The sequence below is a fragment of the Zingiber officinale genome, chromosome 7B, assembly GCF_018446385.1.
Source record: "Zingiber officinale cultivar Zhangliang chromosome 7B, Zo_v1.1, whole genome shotgun sequence".
Taxonomy (NCBI): Eukaryota; Viridiplantae; Streptophyta; class Magnoliopsida; order Zingiberales; family Zingiberaceae; genus Zingiber; species Zingiber officinale.
In genome coordinates, this window is record NC_055999.1 from 27,482,553 (window position 1) to 27,503,668 (window position 21,116).

Genomic DNA, 21,116 nt, shown 5'->3' on the forward strand with positions numbered 1-21,116 from the left:
ATGCCCTAGGTCGATGGAGTAAGACTCGGGCCTAGTATGTATGTATGGTAGGGTTCAAGACTTGCTACCTTGGACCTACGTATGATGTATGTGGTACAAACCGGGATCCCCAATGATGATGATATTAATTTCAAGTACTTACAAGTATAAGTTTTTCAAATTCATGATGCATTGCCTGCATATGTGCTTGAATTAGCTAATGATTTGATATGATGCCATGATGATATGAATACGATACCTTTGTACGTTGTATGCTTACGATATTACGCATGATGTTAATATACGATGATTTTCGGTTTTAGTGAGTAGGAAAGGAACTTACTGAGCCATGAGTGCTCACAGCTTACTTTCCTTGTACCGCAGATAAAAGAACTGGATGAACTAGAGGAGCAACAGGAGGAGCGGATAATGATGTGTGTGGTGGTGGCTCGGCAAAGAACGATTCGGACAGATTAATATTATTAATTATAGAATCAATATATGCATATTTAATCTGTGATATCATGCTTATTTAAATAAAATGAATGGTTTAAATTTTTTATTCTTCCGCTGTTATAACTAAAGCATGTACGTAAGTAGTATAAAGAACGTAGCGCCGCCTTTGGTTGGGTAAGAAGGGCGGGCGTTACACTTAGTTAGATATCCTTAGCACATTTGGGTGCATGACTTGTACCGACTTAGAAAAGACTGAATTAGCCGTATACCATTGTCGTCTTGATCAGTTTATAGAGGATTGACGTATCCTAATCCATGGGGATTTTGACCATGGGTTGTCTGTACCTGGTTGGAGGACTTGGAAGGTACATTTAGATAGAATACCGCACGGTGTGGAAAAGTGTAAAGCTATTTGCTTAACACTTTGAGATACAACCGTTACTAGGGTATATGAGTTGGAGAGTACATTTGGATATATGATTTGTACTGACATGAGAGAGTTGAAGTTAGCTGCATAACCTTTACGTGACCCGGTACCACGTGAAGGAAGAAGCAGAGAATGTTTTTGGAGATCAGGTCATCACTTAGTGATTTCCTTGAGGTGTTTGGAGAGAGAGTAATTCCCTACTTCTTCGTTAGCATGATGGATTATAAGGCGATAATCAGTCGACTCGCCTAACGTTGTTTCATGGGAGATCCTGACTCATGGAACTATTAGATATCCATGATGTACTTAGTGATATATACCCCACAATGGTGCGGAGGAAGTGGTATTAGTTGAGTAATACTTAGGAGGTCCGACCGTAACTAGGTCTGATTTCAGACGATGATCTTCGAGGGGTAGAGCGTCGATTGACGGATATTTTGATCAGCTATTTAGTTGTAGCATTCCTCTATCTTTGTGTTCATTGCTCGATACTGGAGGTTGCTGAACCTCAGGGTGGAGCAATCACAGTATGATGGGGTACAAGACAATGGTTAGACGACTCAGCTAACATGGTCTCTATCAGGTGGCTTAAGACCTTGACCACGTGATCATTTTACCAGATCTTGTAGTCTATATCTCATATTAGAGGGTTTGACCTTTTATCGGTATTTGTCGAGGGACATATATAGGATCATGATGAGGTGGTGGAGATATCTCCTTGATAGGTAGACTCTTAGTCAGCAGGTTGTGTGACCCTTTGACTTTGGATTGACATTCCTCTACTGTAGATATTTGATTATTAGAAAAGATGAGATGATGAGATTTGACAGACTTTTTGGATACGCTTAGTTTGTTAGTAGTGAGTGTTGAAGGTTGGATGATTTTCTTTTACTCTATCATTATTTAGGAGATTATCTGGTATGATTCATTGATATTGAGGACGATTATGATTGGTGAAATATTGGGAGATCAGGTGTGGTGATATGTTGGCTTTTGATGATCTATTAGTGGATATTTGACTTGATGATCTATTATTTGGTAATTGATGTTGATAGTGACATGAGGAGTAGCACATGTGTGATATATATGGATTTGGTGATTTATAGTTGGTGATCCGATCACAGACTTATTGTTGGGGATCCTACGGTTGAGTGAACCTATTGTACGTACATTATGGGTCATTGGTGTTACCATTTTAGGCATACCGTGCCCTAGATGTTTTTATGGACTTGATGTATTTGGTATTCCTAGGGCGTTTGGATTAGATTTCATTATCTTCATTGGCGATGCTATGATTTATTCCTGATTCGAGGTGGATTACGTACACTATCTTTGCATAGTTCTAGAGATGTTTCGACGGGAACATCTATATGTGAAGTTAGTAGTACGTATTGTGATTGTCTTTTACGAGTTTTTGGGACACGTTGTGTTTAGTAGAGGATATTAGTGGATTCACAGGTGTTGGGCGGTTACCAGTTGGGAGTGGCCGTAGTCTATACCGGAGGCTCGCCATTCCTTTGGTCTGGCTGGGTATTACCGGAGATTGATGGAGGATTTCTCTAGCATTGTTATGTCATTAACTGGACTATCTAGGAAGGGAATGGAACTTTCCTGGATGGATACTTACGAGATCAGTTTTGGGAGTTGGACGAAAAGTTGTTAACTACACCATCTTAGTTATGCTTTCTAGTGTAGACGGATTGGTACTCTACACAGATGTATCATACCCGAGGTTTGGTGCAGTTCGGATGTAGTATGAGCGGAGTAGTCTCATACCAATAGTTAGAATTCTCATGAAATGAGAATTGGATTCTTTATTTCCATGGGAGATTATGCGTGTTTCCGAGTCATTTCTTATCCGGGAGAAGTTACTGCAGGAAACACATTGATCTGGATTTGCAATACATTCGGGTGACACCTGATGTATGGAGACTTGGAGTGTTCTTATTGGTGGAACGATATGAAGAAAGACATCGCGGATTTTGTAGCTTGATGTCTAGAATGTCAGCAAATGGAGGCTGAGCATCGTAGATCAGTAGGAATGTTTCAGTAGACCCCTATTTTGCAGTGGAGTGGGGATCATGTTATGATGGATTTTGTTGCAGGATTACCCAGGACATGGAGAGGATATGATGATTTGGATAATCATTGTTGGGTGACGATTTTGCTCCCTAGCTATTGATTTGTAGGATGGATTCTTTGGATCGAGTAGTAGGATTATACTGTAGAGAGATTACTGGATCTTATGGTATATCTCTGAGTGTTGTATCGGATGGAGATCCATGATTTGACATCATAGTTCTGACTGAGGTTACAGTGGATTTTGGGTTAGGAGCTTTACTTTAGTATAGATTTTTACCCTTAGACTGATGGATAGTTTGAGTGCCCTATACTGATGTTGGATGATCTGTTGGTAGTGGATTTTGGTTTTCAGATGTAGTTGATTTATCCCGCAGTTGGCTAGATTGCAGAGTGGGAGTAGCGGGAGTAGGGTGAGTTTATAGCTCATAGAGTCGTCGCTATTCACTTGGAGATGGATTGCCATGTTTGGAGATATGTTTATGATACTTGGATGGAGTGGTATAGGAGTATGTTGTTTACTTGTTACCCTTGGATGAGGATCCCTGAGTTGACTAGTAAATTTGGGGACCAAATTTTTTGTTAGTGGGGGAGAATGTAAGGTATCGTAAAATTTAAATAATAAATATTGTTGGACGAAAAATCTTATTGGATTTTTCGGGGATTTTTAGAAATTTTTCGGGAATTAAACGGAGTTCGTATGACCCGTTTTGAGGGAATTGATTCGGGGTATAGAGGAAGCCTATTTAAAATATCCATTTAAGTGGGAGTTGATTAAGAAGTGAACTTTGGGTTTAATTAAATAAACCCTAAGTACTTAATTTATTTTTTTCCCGATTCCCTCGTACGATACCTCATTCTCACACGAGCCATCTTCTCCACCCGACCCGCGCCTTCTCCTCCTCTTTCTCGCGATTCCCCGACGCCGATCGCCACGGGCTCATCGCCGGCAGCAGCAGTCCTTCCCTCGTCCTTCCCTCTGCGTGCTCTACCGACGCCCTCTCCTTTCCTCTTTCTCATGTCTCTGCTCTGGATCGTCGATGGAGAGCCTGCTCCACCTGCGATCTCGACTTCGTCGCATTATCGGAGGGCAAACGTTGTCGGATCTCAAAGTAATCGGCCATCGCCGGCTGAGAGGTCGTTTCCTTGGCGGTTCTTGCGCACGATCGACATCTGCTCGGCGCCTATGGCATTACGGGTGGCTCTGAGTCAAGAGGGGGAAACCAACCCTAGATTGGATCTTTCTTCTCCTCACTCACGAGCTGGGCCTCTGATCGCCGGAATAGCTAGTCCCAGTTATTCCCTGGCTTGACGAGGAGGTTTTGCCACAGGAAGGTATGGTTGCCTCCTTACCCTGTCTTCGCTCAGTTCTTGTCCAATTACCACCATAGTGTATCACTAGATCAGCATTTCTTGGACTGCAGATCCCTACCATAGCAATGGATCTCTTATATAAACAAGTTGTTGGAACAACCCTTGCAGCTTCATCCCGTGTTCCAATAGAAACTCCACTGGATTCTGATTCCTCTTCTTTGCCGGCATAGATCAACTGTTGATCCCTAGAGTGTGATGGGTTGCTGACACAGAATTGGAGTAAGGTAAGGCTCATATCAGTTTTTCTAGCAATCTAATCACCATTTTCGACTTGGGATGTAGAGATTTGATTCTTGGCTATTCTTGTAGCCTCGGTCAATTAGTGATCCATAGTTTTGGCAATCCAATCTCGACAGTGAACCTCTCTGATCGTGTTTCACCAGCAGTTATCAGAGATTTGGGTAAGTTGTTAGCTAAAGGAATGTGGAGTTTGATTTAGGGTTTAATTCTTGGTTTTGGATGTATGGAAGGTGAATGGAGGTGTTTGAATTGAAGGGGGAGATCCATTTCTACGTAGCAGTTGTTGGTTCTTTCATTGAGGGATTGCACATTCAGTTTGGGTAAGTTGTGCTATGGATTTATTATATTAAGTTGGATTAAGTTGTATTGGGATTGGATGAATATCATGATTTCATGTTTGTTATTGGAATTCAGCTTTGATATATTGATTTGGATTGAATCTTGGACTGATTAGTGGATTTAGAAGGATTTATGATGAGTTTGGATTAGTGTTGGATTGATGACGAATTAAGTGAGTTGGATTTAAGATGTGTAGATTAGTGAGTTTTGTATGAATTAATAGATTATGGATTAAGGAATTAAGTAAACATATTGATTGCTGCAGGACTTGGATTCGGGACGAACGTCTCGACGCGGGATTACTTGACACAATCTACATTTTAAGGCGGGGTATTTCTTCCTTGGCTCTATGTAGATTAATATTGAGCTTAGTGCATGGTTTTATGTGATGGATTAGGCTGCTTTTCCTTATATCGTATTTGTTGGTTGCCTTCCTGCTTGATACTTATACTTGATCTTTAAGATGTCCTAGTTATATCATATACAGTCTCTACCCTTGATTTCTATTCTGCTGTGATTACGCGTGTAGAGTATGTATTGTAGGGATTGTCGAGTGGTTGGATTTACCATGCTGATTTTGCATATAATGTGGACTGTACTTAGCTTGGTATGTGTTTTAGGAGACATCATGTTGACCGTAAATTTGCATGTTGTATGTACACACGTATTTGTTATGTACTTTTGGAGGAGTTGTGTTGATTGTATGTTTGTGGTTTATACACATGTCTGATGTGTTTACTACTGGAGGATACATGTTGATTGTATTTATGTACATGTGTCTTGTGGGATTATTGGAGTTTTTTTGTTGATTATACATGTGTAGTTGTGTACATATGTTTGGTGGGATATGTGGAGGTATCATGACGATTATATTCTTGTTGTGCAGTGCTTATGTGGTTTAGAGGTTGCATGGATTATAACGGTGTTTGTATCATGATTATATATATATCATGTTCATCATTCATTTCATCGACGACTAGTCTCCCTTGTGGTTGAGAGGGTCGTCAGTCTTTTATAGCTGTCCACTCTACCACTGATGGAGAGTGGTAGCTGGGAGTGGAGCTATGTCCTATCACGCTTACTCAGCTGCTCAGTGTTTTTACTTTGTTAGCCTCGACCACTCTGGAGTAGTGGATCTTGAGGGTACAGTAGTCAGGGGGCTTGAGTTGTGAGTGGTCAGGGACCCTTAGCTATGTTGTTAGATAACTACATAGTATACTGTCGCCTCAGTCGCTTTATAGCGGTTACGTGCGTGAGGCTTGTACGGTTTGTCATGGACCCAAGCCTCTCGGCCATACCAAGGTCGTGGTGTTTGGAGAGGTGGCGGGGTGACCATGGAGCATGCATACACATTTGCATATGATGCGCAGTACTTCTGTAGATATATATTTGCATACATGCCTAGTAGATACTAGTTGCATGTGATTGTGGTTGTTGCACTTGTTTGAGATATGCTTGTTGCATATGGTTGTCATGCTGCATACATGTCATTTATTTTACATGTATATGCAGTTGTATTTATATTGCACAGGTGTCACGGGTATGTCTGTTGCAGATCCGGTGAGGTTACTGATCATTGTACCATGTGTCGATTCCAGATTGGGTATGTATCCATCATTATGTTAGTTGTGGTTTGTACAGTTTATATGTTAGGATATTATTTCAGATATGTTTAGGTGCATTGATTATGATAGTATGATCATGTTCTTTATTCCCTACTAAGACTATATACTTGTGATCACCATGTTTTATTTGTAGGTCATGAACTGTCTTTTCTATTACCCGCTGAGTTATCTATACTCACCACCGCATGTATACATTTATGTTTTCAGGTAGCTTGTAGATGGTTGGTGTGTCGCTTGGAGTATCCTGTCTGTCGGGTCCTACGTCACATCCGAAGATGGTTTCATCTCGTGTTTGCTTTCTTTTTGTATATTCTTTTATTATTTTTGGCATTGTATTTGTGTGTAGCGATGTGGCTATCTTATGATTTTGGGTGTTGTATTTGTGTTTAAGCCGTGCCGACAAGCATTGTATTTATTTGGTTTGAGTGGGCTTTCCTTCGTTTTTCCGTTGTGTTTCTAGTACAGCCGTGTAGGCTGTTTTATATATAACTGTGTGGTTATGATTGTTTCATTCTAGCTGTGTGGGCTGTGATTATAACTGCGTGGTTGTGTATATATTCCAGCCATATGTGGCTGATGTATATTTTGTATTATTGATGTTTCAGATTGTCACCGGTACAGGGGAGAGGCTATCTGATTTTTGTCTGGCAGGGACTCCTTTGGGGGCGTGACATTTTGTCTCCGGCGGCCAGCCAAGGATCAATCCGAAGTTTCCTTCACATCCTCACGATCCTCTCGGCGAGGAGAATGCGTGGGCGCGAGGAGTCGCCGGATATTCGAGCTATCCGAAACCCTAGAAGCTGTTTCCGGGTTGTAAGTCTAAGAACGAAGTAAGTGCTGCTCAGCTATGGTAATGGTAGTTTCGAGCTTCGATTTAGAGTTTTTTTTTGGTTTTCGGAATATGCCGTGAGAAATTTTGGATTGCTAGGGATTTAGTTTCTTCTTGTTTTCGAATTTTGCTGTAAAGAGTATTGTTTAGGGCTTGCTACCGTGAGACTTAAAGAAAGAACATGAAAGGATTAAGTATTTTGAGCATTTTGTCCCTTTTGGTTTCCTTGCCGTGGCACTGAACAGGGGGAATAGTTGTGGTTTCGGTTTGTTTTTGAAGTTTACTGCCTTGAAACTTAATTCAGAATTTGTTAGATTTGGATATGAACAAATTGTTTAGTTTTGAATGGCTATGTGTAGCATTTTGGTTTCTTTTGCTTCCTTGCCGTGGCACTGCAGATAGCTTCAACAGGTTTTAATTTCTGTTGCTCTATAAAAGTATGAGTTTTGAATAAGTTTTACATGGGTTTTGTTTAAAATTCTAGCAAGCTTCACATAGGCTTTAATTCCAACAAGTTTCAATTTTGTTTGTGCTGGAAAAGGGGCACGAACAACCCTTTAGAGTTTATAGTATAGATTTTTGTGGAGCTTATAGTGCAGATTTTGTTAAGCTTATAGTGCAGTTTTTTTTAAGCTTACAGTGCTGATTTTGTTAAGTATTATAGTGCTGATTTTGTTAAGTATTATAGTTTTAGAATTGGTTTAAGTATTGCAGTTTTGTATAAGGCATTTTTTTTAGAAAGTATTAACAAGTAACAAGTATTTTACTTGAAGAGGCTAGTACCCAACTTTCGAGGTTGTCGTTAAACAAATCCAGGTGACCGTTTTCAAGGTCTCAGCCCTGGTAAGACCAAGGTCTTTACCCTTGTAGGACTGGTGGCTCGCTACCTCAGTTTCTATTGGGTAGCGCGTAATGGTTCTAAGCCTAGGCCCAAGAGATTATTAATTTGAAGTATAAAACTATAAGTTTTGAACAAGTGAAATAAGCTTCTTATAGTTTTAAAAAAAAAAATCAGCAAGTTTAGTTTTATTTTTTGCTAGCATGTTGTTTAGATTTGCTTACTGTTATTTGCTATTAGATGAGCAGCTTTACATGTTTAGCATTTCAGTATGTTCACATGCATATTCGAGTTTTGTGAGTTAGATAGCGCTTACTAAGCAATTTTGCTTATAGTTGCATTTTCCTCTTACTGCAGATAAAGGAAAGGAAAAGCTATAGCGAAGGAAGGCGACAAGGAGGTGTGGATGGATGTGTAATGTTTGGACTATGGAAGCCTTGGGACTTAGTTTAAAAATTCATTAAGATTTTGTATTCAGAATGTTGGAACTATTCTTTCATGTTGCTGTATTGCTTATTGAATATTTTATGTTTAGAACTCTTACTTTTATTTGCTATGTACATTAAGTTCCATTATTTGAGTTGTATTATTGTTGCATGCATGTTTAGATTAATATATTTTTTTAGCATGTTCAGATTGATGTATAGTTTTTAGTTGTGAACATATGCTTGAGTAATATGTATAGTTGATTCATATATGTTTGCAGGCGCTACTAATTGTATCTCTTGAGTTTTTTGAAAGTTTTAAGTACTGATATTTACATGTGAGCAACTCTAGTTAAGTATAGTTAATAGTTCAGTAGCGTCCCACCCTCACAGACTAGTAGGGAGGAGGGTGGGGTGTTGCAAGTTGGTATCAGAGCAGTCCCCATTCTCCAGCATCACACACACATCAGCATCAACCTTGCCGTCTTCAAGTAAGAAAAAACTTAAATTCCTTTTAGTATGCCTTTCCTTTTTGCAGTAAAGAGAAATCTTTAGAAGCATTTGTTTATATGTGCTTAAGCTAGATAAAAGTTCTTATTTGTCTTTCTATGTTTTATTTATATGTCTAGAGAGTATAGAGACAATTTCAGGTTTTCTCTCTCTACATGACTAGATGTCAAGAAGAGGATGTCCCCGTACTGCTCGTACTGAGGACCGAGCACAGGAGAACAAAGAGCCCAGAACAACTGAACCAAATCTCTCTGAAGTTGTTGCTGAACTCCAGAGACAAGTGGCAGAGCAGCAACAAGTGATCATCAATCTGATGGTGAATCGGCAGCCAGTCCCTCCCACTCCTCCAACTATCAATGTGGAGACTCCAGTGGTGATTGAGGTTCCACTAGCCGCCCTGGAAGTCGCCATAGCACCTAGAAGACAAGAAGCATACCTGATACAGTGGTTAAAGCTGAATCCAGAAAGTTTCTCAGGCACGACTGAGCCCTGGGATGCCCAGGCTTGGTTTAAGACACTGGAGAGCACCATGGAGCTTCTTGACTGGCCAGAAATCGAGAAGGTCAAGTGTGCCTCTTTCTGCCTATCAGGAGATGCTCGTATGTGGTGGGAGAGAGTTAAGAGCAAGAGAGCAGTCAATCATATGAGCTGGGCTGACTTCGAGATAGAGTTTCACGAAGAATTCTTCCACCAACGGATCACCAATAAACATTATGAGGAATTTATAGAATTCAGACAAGGTGACCTGCCAGTAGAAGAAGCAGTAAAGAGATTCAACAGACTAGCTCGTCTCAGCCCAGAGCTAGTAAGTACAGAGAAAGAATGAGTCAGACTGATGCTCCGAATGCTGAGGCCAGAAATAGCACTTAACGTGAGTAGTGGAACTCACCGACCACAGACTGGTGAAGAGCTGGTCAGCAGGGCATTAATCGCTGAGCATTATCTGAACAGCATCAAGGCACAACAAATGTAATTCAAGCCAGTCAAGATGGAGGACAAGACAACAGGGAGTCAGAAACCCTAAGCCAGCAAGCAGAACTGGAAGGGCAAAGATAACAAGAGGAAGCGGTGGAATACAGGAGGTAGCCAAAAGGGAGGTTCTACAGACAAGCAGACCAAGTTCCCTCCCTGCCCCAAATGTGGAAGACTGCATCCAGAAGCCTGTCTTTTGGGTATGACTGGATGTTATTTGTGTGGTCAAAAAGGACACCTGGCTAATGCATGTCCTAACAAGCTCAAAGCACCTCAGCAACAGGCAGCACAAGACGAGAACAAGCCTCAGCTACATTACATGCCTGCAACTCTGGACGGACCTCAGCTCAGTCAAGGAAGATTGGAAGCCCCACCAGTTTCAGCCGGTGCCAGAGTATTCTCCCTCACTAAAGAGGAAACTGCTAGTGCCTCTACGGTCGTAACAGGTCAAGTAGTTATTTTTCAGCATTTAGCTACTGCACTATTTGATACTGGGGCGACCCATTATTTTATATCAGTACTCTTTACCAAAGAATTTCAGATGCCTACAGAGAGCATGAACTCTAAGTTCTTGATAACCCTACCTTCCGGGGAAGTCATGGAGTCCAACCAGTGGCTTCGGGTTGTACCAGTCAGAATTTCAGACCGAGAGCTATATGTCGATCGAGTAGTCCTTGTGATGCAAGATTTCGATGTCATTCTGGGTATGGATTTCCTCAGCAAGTACAGTGCTTCGGTGAACTGCCGTAGAAGGAAAGTGATTTTCAGCCCAGAAGGTGAACCATCCTTTGAGTTCACGGGAGTGCCGAAGAGGAAGACTCAGAAATTTCTCTCTTCCCTCACAGCTCACCAGATGTTAGCTAAAGGGTGTATTGGTTTTCTTGCGTACATTGTGAATGCAGAAGAACAAGAAGGACCCAAGCAGGAAGAGGTTCGGGTAGTCTGTGAGTATCCAGAGGTATTTCCAGAAGAGCTACCTGGACTACCTCCCAACAGAGAAGTGGAGTTTGAAATTGAGTTGGTTCCTAGTACCGGTCCAATTTCAAAAGCTCCGTACCGAATGTCTCCAGCAAAGCTGAAAGAGCTACAAGAACAACTCCAGGAGCTGCTTGACAAAGGCTTCATCCACCCTAGTCATTCACCATGGGGAGCTCCGGTGTTGTTCGTTAAGAAGAAAGACGGATCTATGCGGATGTGCATAGATTATAGAGCGCTGAACAAAGGAACAATTAAGAACAAGTACCCTCTTCCCAGAATAGATGATCTATTTGATCAGTTAAAGGGGGCAACAGTGTTCTCTAAGATAGATCTGTGCTCTGGGTACCATCAGTTGAAAGTGAAAGAAAGTGATATACCCAGGACAGCTTTCAGGACCAGAAATGGACACTACGAGTTTGTAGTCATGCCTTTTGGTGTGACTAATGCACCTGCAATCTTCATGGACTTAATGAACAGAGTGTTCAGAGAATACCTTGACAAGTTTGTCATCATGTTCATCGACGACATTCAGATCTATTCAAGAACCCCAGAGGAGCATGACACGCACCTGCGGATAGTACTGCAGACCCTTCAGCAAAAGCAGCTTTATGCTAAATTCTCAAAGTGCGAGTTCTGGTTAGAGCAGGTGGCGTTTCTAGGTCACATCATTTCTAAAGAAGGTATCCAGGTGGATCTTGCCAAAATAGAAGCGGTCAACAACTGGAGTAGACCCAAGAACGCCAGGGAGATCAGAAGCTTCCTTGGTTTAGCTGGGTACTACAGGAAATTCGTGGAGGACTTTTCCAGGATAGCCTCTCCATCATCCCTAACTAGGAAGAACAAGAAGTTTGAATGGTCAGACAAATGTGAGCAAAGTTTCCAAGCATTGAAGAAGAGACTGACCAGTGCTCCTATTCTGACTGTTCCAGAGAGTGACAAGAGTTTTGACATATACAGTGATGCTTCCAAGATGGGCCTCGGAGCTGTTCTCATGCAAGAAGGGAAGGTTATAGCTTATGCTTCCAGACAACTCAAAGACTATGAGAAGAACTACCCCACTCATGATCTTAACCTGGAAGTTGTGGTCTTTGCACTAAAACTCCGACGACATTATTTGTATGAAGTACAGTGCAGAATCTTTACAGACCATCAGAGCTTGAAGTATTTCTTTACCCAGAAAGACTTAAACATGAGACAGCGCAGGTGGCTAGAGTTGGTTAAATATTATGACTGTGAAATCCTCTACCACCCAAGTAAAGCTAACAAAGTGGCGGACGCACTAAGTTGAAAGTCCAGTGCAACTCTAATGCACTTGTCATCATTAGCACTGCCACTACAGAAGGAACTGTTAGATTTTAGAGTCAAAATTGTTTATGGGCAACTCTCTGCATTGACTTTAGAGTCAACCCTGCTTGAGGATATATAGAGAAAGCAAAGTGAAGATACATATATCCAGAAGATCAAGCAAGGGATACAAAAAGAAGAAAATTCAGAGTTTTGGGTATCAGACAGTGGAGTTCTTTATTAGGGGATCCGCCTTTGTGTTCCCAATGATGAGGAATTAAGAAGAAAGATTTTAGAAGAAGCTCATAGTACACCATACTCTATGCATCCTGGTTCCACCAAGATGTATCAAGATTTAAAGCAGAGATTCTGGTGGTCTGGACTCAAGAGGGATGTAGCAAAATATGTCAGTACCTATCTGACATGTTAAAGGGTCAAAGCAGAGCACTAGAGACAAGGAGGAGTTCTACAGCCTCTCCCAATACCAGAGTGGAAGTGGGAAGAAATATCCATGGACTTCATAACAGGTCTTCCAAGAACTACTAATGGATATGATGCGATATGGGTGATAGTGGACAGATTAACCAATTCTGCCTATTTCCTAGCCATCAAGGTGTCCCACTCTATAGAACAGTTGGCACAGCTATATGTTAAGGAAGTGATCAGACTTCATGGAGTCCCGAAGTAGATTGTTTCTGATAGGGATGGGCGCTTCACCTCTCATTTTTGGGAGTGTGTCCAGAATGCATTAGGCACCAAACTCAAGTTCAGCACAACCTTTCATCCCCAGACTGATGGACAGACAGAACGAGTAAATCAGATTTTGGAAGACATGCTCAGGGCTTGTGCATTAGATTTTAAGGTAGTTGGTGCAGGTATCTGTATTTAGCTGAATTCGCCTACAACAATAGCTACCAGGCCACTATCAAGATGGCACCTTACGAGGCATTGTATGGCCGGAAGTGCAGATCACCCATATGCTGGTTGGAGGCTGGAGAAAGAAAAGAGATGGAATCAGAATTGGGCAGGCAGACCGAGATGATAGAAGAAACCACATAGGCTATCCAGAAGATCAGACAGAGAATTGAGACTGCCCAAAGCAGATAGAAAAGTTATGCTGACACACGTCGTAGGCCACTTGAGTTCCAAGTAGGGGATTTAATTTTTCTCAAGGTCGCTCCTATGAAGGGAGTGATGAGATTTGGAAAAAAGGACAAGTTAAGTCCCCGCTACGTAGGACCCTATCTGATCACAGAGAGGATTGGGAAAGTAGCTTACAAGCTGGACTTACCACAAGACATGTCAGCAATACATAATGTCTTTCATGTCTCCATGCTGAAGAAGTGTCTCCACGACCTTAGCCAAGTGATTCAGCCTCATTTAGTGCAGATCCAGGAGGATCTTAGCTATGAGAGCAGACCTACACAGATAGTGGACAGAGAAGTTATGAGACTAAGGAACAAAGAAGTACCACTAGTGAAGGTCATCTGGCAGAATCAGAGGCACGAGGAAGTTACTTGGGAGCGTGATGACAGCATGAGACAGAAATATCTAGAATTATTCTAAATTCAAGGACGAACATTTAATAAGGTACGGAGAATTGTAACACCCCAAATTTCATTATTTGGAGTTCTAAAAGTGTTTATAAATACTCTGACCCGATCTGAGACTTAAGCGAAGCGTGATGACCAAGAACCCAGCAGGACCGTGCTGATAAAATAGATAGCAAAATTTATTTAAGGGATAACAGAGAACAAAATACCGAAAGATATAAAAAGGGATAAGTTAAGAGAGGAATTAGGTTTTTCTTTTCTCTGGCCCTATATTTTTCCTCTTCCTCTCGTGCGTGGCATCGGTCTCTGCTTGGGCGGAAACGAAGGAGGCTAGGATTTTTGTCTCCGGCGGCCGGCCAAGGATCAATCCGAAGTTTCCTTCACATCCTCACGATCCTCTCAGCGAGGAGAACACGTGGGCGCGAGGCGTCGCCGGAAATTCGAGCTATCCAAAACCCTAGAAGCTGTTTCCGGGTTGTAAGTCTAAGAACGAAGTAAGTGCTACTCAGCTGCGGTAAGGGTAGTTTCAAGCTTTGATTTAGAGTTTTTTTTTGGTTTTTGGAATATGCCGTGAGAAATTTTGGATTGCAAGGGATTTAGTTTCTTCTTGTTTTTGAATTTTGCTGTAAAGAGTATTGTTTAAGGCTTGCTGTCGTGAGACTCAAAGAAAGAACATGAAAGGATTAAGTATGTTGAGCATTTTGTCCCTTTTGGTTTCCTTGCCGTGGCACTGAACAGGGGGAATAGTTGTAGTTTCGGTTTGTTTTTGAAGTTTACTGCCATGAAACTTAATTCAGAATTTGTTAGATTTGGATATGAACAAATTGTTTAGTTTTGAATGACTATGTGTAGCATTTTGGTTTCTTTTGCTTCCTTGCCGTGGCACTGCAGATAGCTTCAACAGGTTTTAATTTCTGTTGCTCTGTAAAAGTATGAGTTTTGAATAAGTTTTACATGGGTTTTGTTTAAAATTCCAGCAAGCTTCACATAGGCTTTAATTCCAACAAGTTTCAATTTTGTTTGTGCTGGAAAAGGGCCACGAACAGCCCTTTAGAGTTTATAGTATAGATTTTTGTGGAGCTTATAGTGCAGATTTTGTTAAGCTTATAGTGCAGTTTTTTTTAAGCTTACAGTGCAGATTTTGTTAAGTGTTATAGTGCTGATTTTGTTAAGTATTATAGTGCAAATTTCGTTGTTGGGTTTTTCGGGCCGTGAAAACCGCTTTTTTACGTCGCGGAAACCCCGAAACTCCCTAGCCAACGGATCCATGCGAAGAGTATAGAACAAAATTTTACATGTACGAGTTTACTAAATAGATCTACACTTAGATCTACATGTTTAGAAGGTTACCCTTGTTGCGTGCCTTTTTGCGAATCCCGCTCGTCCAAGGTGCGCCGGATCTCGAGTGTGTTCAAACGTACACACCTCTAGTAGTATCCACACGAACAAGAAGTGTTCTCTAACACTCAAGGATGGAGAAGAGAACACCACAAGTGTGCTAGCACTTCTTGATGCTCTCGGATAGGATTGGAAGATGAAGAAAAGAAAAGAAGAGAACGCACTCCTCTAAAATCTCTATGTGACTTTCACTAACCTTTCTTCTTGGATTAGACTCACTCTCCTTTCTTCTCCCTTGCTTGAAACCCACGACAACAGTAGAGAAAGGAGCAAGAAGAGAGCTTGGGAGGAGGAAGATCAGTTGAATGAGAGTTATATACCAAAATGAAAAAAAAACTTTTTTTTTCATCAATTGGCCGGCCACTACAAGAGGTGTAACCCCCTTAACATTAATCACAAATACTGTGAAGGCCATTAAAGAGAATAGTTGTAACCTCCATGAGGTGGCACATATGATGATGTGGCACATCATCATTAGTTCTCCTAATGCCAAGTCACAAATGATATGGCATAAAGTCAAGTCAAACTTGACTCTTTCTCTTCCTCTCAAGTCAAGTCAAACTTGACTTAATCTCTCTCATGGTTGATCTAATCCAACCATTTAATTCAAGTCAATTTAATATAATGAATCTAATTCATTTAATTAAATTGATTCAATGAGTCATAATCTAAATTAGACTCATTGAACACATGAATCAACTTGAGTCCAACTCAATTAGCCCAATTAGGATTACTCTTAATCTAATTTGATTCATCACATGAATCTAATCCTCTTGGTTCATCATATGAACCTAATCTCCATCCACTTGTTCTTTGTGTGTGACCCAATAGGTTCTTGTAACGTTGGCAATTGTCACGCCCCACGTAGTCCTTGTCAGAAGAAATTTCGACAGCATCTCCCCTGTAAGGGTGACAATATGAATCCAGAATACATATATCTATACCTCGGCCACACACGGCCGGAACAATACAATATAAATAAGAAACAAACCACGCAGTTTATATCAACATTCCACACAATTCAACATATACTCAATCCACGCAGTTTAATAAGGAAGGGCGATATAGAATCCTCGAAGATATATGTAAACATCCTACTCCACTACAACGAAGAAAACAAATCCATGAAGTAATGAGAAAATCCGCAGCGGAAAACAAAAGTAGAAAATCCGAATGTTCAATGTCCACAATACAAACCACATCATCAGTATATACGTAGAAACAATAACAGAAATCTAAAATAAGAAATCCTCATAACGAAGGGGCTAGCGACTGGAATCTCTCCTGACGGCCTCAACCTGAAAAATAGTACCAACGGGGTGAGTTCAAAGAACTCAGCAGGTTATCCAATAGATATGTACAGCAACATATAACCACCAGTAACATCCTATGGTACAGTACACTAAACCATAGAGCCTACAGTACAGTTTCCTAACAGTACAACCTACGGTACAGTCTCCTAACAGTATAACAGATATGCATAGCTGAAATAAACTGTAATAACCAGCAATAGGCATAAGGTACAGTCTATAGCAAGAATAATAAGAAAATGCATAACTGAAATAAACTGTACTCACCTGCGAGGCTTGGGCAAATGACTATGGACATACACAGATAAAGATAGTCAGAGCAAATAAGCATGTATCCTGTATGCATGTCAATCATATGCAGTCACCCAAGTGCAGCATCCAATATGCAACAATCACAATAAATGCAATCTGTGCATATGATGCAATATGACATGGTCACCCCTGACGCCAGTCAACCATCTCACACACAATGGTGAGACCGAGTAGGTAGGGCTGTGACACCGTGCACTCTGTCGTCACTACCCCTGAAGAGTGACCGAGTGGACGGGATGCACCGGAGTACACCTATCCTCCAACCTCAAACATAGTGAGGGAGCGTAACGCTCTCATCTCCCGGTACGCAATGACGGGAAGGGACCGCTGTCCTGCTACTACGCTACGTCACACTAACCCATGAGTGTACCAGCGGAGCCCTCGACAGAGCAACCTATCATACACACCCTGAGTGCTGTGCCACTACCCATGTAGTGATCACGTGTGTAGAGGTCCATGTAGCCGGCCGACGAGCTCAACAATAATGGAGTCGTCAATGGCCCAGCATGCAATCATGCGATATGATGCATGCGGCTACAGTATGTCATACCTGAGCATATCCTCCATATGTGTAGGTGCCAAAAAGATAAACACATATATAACAAGGATAATAAACAACATGAATCCAACATCACATATCCAACATATCTATCAACTAATCCAGTATAGAGGGAAGCACCATAAAGACCTCTATCTCTATGAACACAGATAAACATAGCCAGAAAGAAAAGCATGCCAGACTAATGTATAGCAGCTAACAGTAAAAGCATGTATCAGGTATCAACTAAACTAAACCCAAGGAAATACTAACTACCAACACTAGTAAGTATATATAAACTGCACATATCATAAGACACTATCAAGAGATAAGTCAAAGGGTACCCGCCTCAAATAGAAGGTACAGTATCACGCCAAATCCAACGTCGAGACGTCTGTCTCGAATCAGAGTCCTATGTCAAACAATATATATATATTTTATTTAGCTAAATCCAAATGAATAGCTAAATAAAAATCCCTAAAAATAAATTAGGGCAAAACCCTAATCACACAACCTCAACCTACCAAATTAAATCTAACGATCAATTAGGGTTAGTTACCTAATCCCTAATCATCCATTAGATTAACAATCTAACCTTAAATTAAATCCAATAGTTGACTAGGGTTAATTGCCTTAACCCTACTCATTCCATTAGATTAAATCTAAACAAATAGATATAATCACAACAATCATGTATCAACTAGTAATCTAATTTATTCCTAATTCAATACAACATAACCCTAATTCAAATCTACACACGATCAAGTAATGTAACCATAATCCACATCCATGTAGCTCACAGGGAATAGAACTCACCTCACTGATCTAAAGTCTCTGCCGACAGAACAGTGTGAGGAATTTCCTTACTGGATCAAAGAAACCACAACAACTCTATTGAAATTCTTCCCCACTTCAACCGAAACCTCAATCACAGCAAAGAAGGAAACATCCCAGAACTGATCTGTGGGTTATAGCAAGTAATTGGATCCGATCTCTCCCTCCTAGTTCAGAACCGAAAGAAGATATCACAATTCCAACAAGGATCAAAACAGAAACAAGCCCTAACCTCCAAGATCGGCAACCAGAGAGGGAAAAGAAGGAATCAGTTGCTTACCTTCGAAACCCTAGGGCATCTTCAAGCCGGCGATCGGATCGGGGAAGAGAGGGTCGGCAGAACCGAGAAGAAAGATCAGGGAAGGGTTGAGCAGAGGAAATCAAGATGATTCGTGCCTCCTTGATTAATCTCCGGCAAGCTCCGAAGATAGATCTACACCGGCGTCGTCGGCGTCGGCTCATCCACGCTCGGCGTCGGTTTGTCCCCGTGAGAGAACAGAGAGATTAGAGCGAGAAGGAGAAGGCTTCGGCTAGATCTGAGCTAAAGGATTGATGCCGGCAGAAGGAAGATCGCCGGAGCTGAAGCCTTGCTCCCGTCGGCGCCGATCGTCTGCGAGACAAAGAGAGGGAACAGAGGACGGGGAGAAGAGAAGAATCGGAAATTTACAGGGAAGGAGTTCGGGTCGGCGATGGGGGTTGGGGGAAGAAAAATAAAGGAAACGAATATATATATTAACATTTCCTCACTTAAATGGGTATCTCAAACAGGCTTTATCCGGACCCGTAAATCGATCCCCTCAAAACCCTCCGTATGAGCTCCAAAAAATTCCCAGAAAATTCCTAAAAATTTCGGAAAATTTTTATAAGGCTATTTATGAAATAACCCTATATATTAAATTTTCCGATATCTCACATTCTCCCCTACTAATAAAAATTTGGTCCCCAAATTTCGCTATAACCAACAGCAAACACTATAATATAACCAAACAGTATATAGGCTGAAAGAAACTCTAACCCACATACCTCAAGTAAAAAGATGAGGGTATCGAGCTCGGATCGTATCCTCCAGCTCCCAAGTAGCCTCCTCGTCAGAATGATGCTGCCATTCGACTTTAACCAGTCGGACAGTCTTGTTCCATAGCTGACGCTCTATATGGTCCAGAATCCGCACCGGAACCTCCTCGTAAGTAACTTCAGGCTGAATAGGAATAGATATATCTGACAGAACATGTGCCGGATCGGATACGTATCTCCTCAGCATAGATACGTGGAATACATCGTGAATGCCAGCTAGAGATGGTGGTAGCGCCAGACGGTAAGCTACTGCTCCAATCCTCTCCAAGATCTGGAATGACCCAATATATCGGGGAGCTAGCTTACCTCGGAGACCAAATCTCTTCACTCCTTTCGTGGGTGAAACTCTCAAAAATACATGATCACCAATAGAGAACTCTAGGGGTCTCCGTCGCCGATCAGCATAACTCTTCTGACGGTCCTGAGCCTCTGACATCCTCCATCTGATAGTACGAATCAACTCTGCCTCCTGCTGAGCTCTCTGAGGTCCTACCAACTGGGCCTCCCCAACCTCCTCCCAGAGGGTGGGTGTCCGACACGGTCTACCATACAACGCCTCAAATGGTGTCATCTGGATAGACGAATGATAGCTGTTGTTGTAGCGAACTCCATCAAGGGCAGGTGGTCCTCCCAAATGCCTCCGAAATCTATAACATAAGACCTCAGCAAATCCTCCAAAGTCTGAATAGTCCGCTTTGACTGCCCATCTGTCTGCGGATGGAATGTCGTACTGAAAAGAAGCTGTGTGCCCAAGACCTGCTGCAGACTCTGCCAGAATCGGGATGTGAACCGTGGGTCTCTATCAGATATAACGCTCAAAGGAACACCATGCAACCTGATAATCTCTCGACAGTATAACTCTGCTAATCGATCTAGAGAATCAGTCTTCCGGATCGCTAAAAAGTGTGCGGATTTGGTTAATCGATCAACGATTACCCAAATCGCATCATGGCCTCGTCGAGTCCTAGGCAATCCTACCACAAAATCCATAGTAATATGCTCCCACTTCCACTCTGGAATAGTGATCCTCTGAAGTAAACCAGCAGGTCTCTGGTGCTCAGCCTTCACCTGCTGACAGACAAGACATCTAGCTACAAAATCTGCAATGTCTTTCTTCATACCGTTCCACCAATAGGAACGCCTCAAATCACGATACATACGGGTCCCACCTGGGTGGATAGCAAATCTAGAACGATGAGCCTCCTGAAGTAACTCCTCCATGACCGGGTGAGACTGAGGTACACATAATCTGCCTAGGAAATAAACAATCTCCTCATCATCTCGTGTAAACTTGGTCTGTTGTCAATGAACTGTAAATGCTGATCTCCAGCCTGGGCCTCTCGAATCCTCATCCTGATCGACGACTGAGCAACCATGGTAACCAGAATACCCTGCTCTATCCGTCCCTGCTCCTCAAGGTCCAACTCGGAGAATCCCTGAATCAAGTCCGTGACTAAAACTCGGTGATAAGCTAAAGTCCCTCTGGACTTCCTGTTAAGTGCATTAGCAACCACATTAGCTTTACCCGGATGGTAGCTAATAGTACAATCATAATCCTTCAGAAACTCCATCCATCTCCTTTGTCGGAGATTGAGTTCCTTCTGTGTGAAAATATATTTGAGACTCTTATGATCAGTAAGAATCTCAAAAGTAATACCATAAAGATGATGTCGCCAAATCTTCAAAGCAAAGATAATAGCGGCTAGCTCTAAATCATGTATTGGGTAGTTCTTCTCATGCTC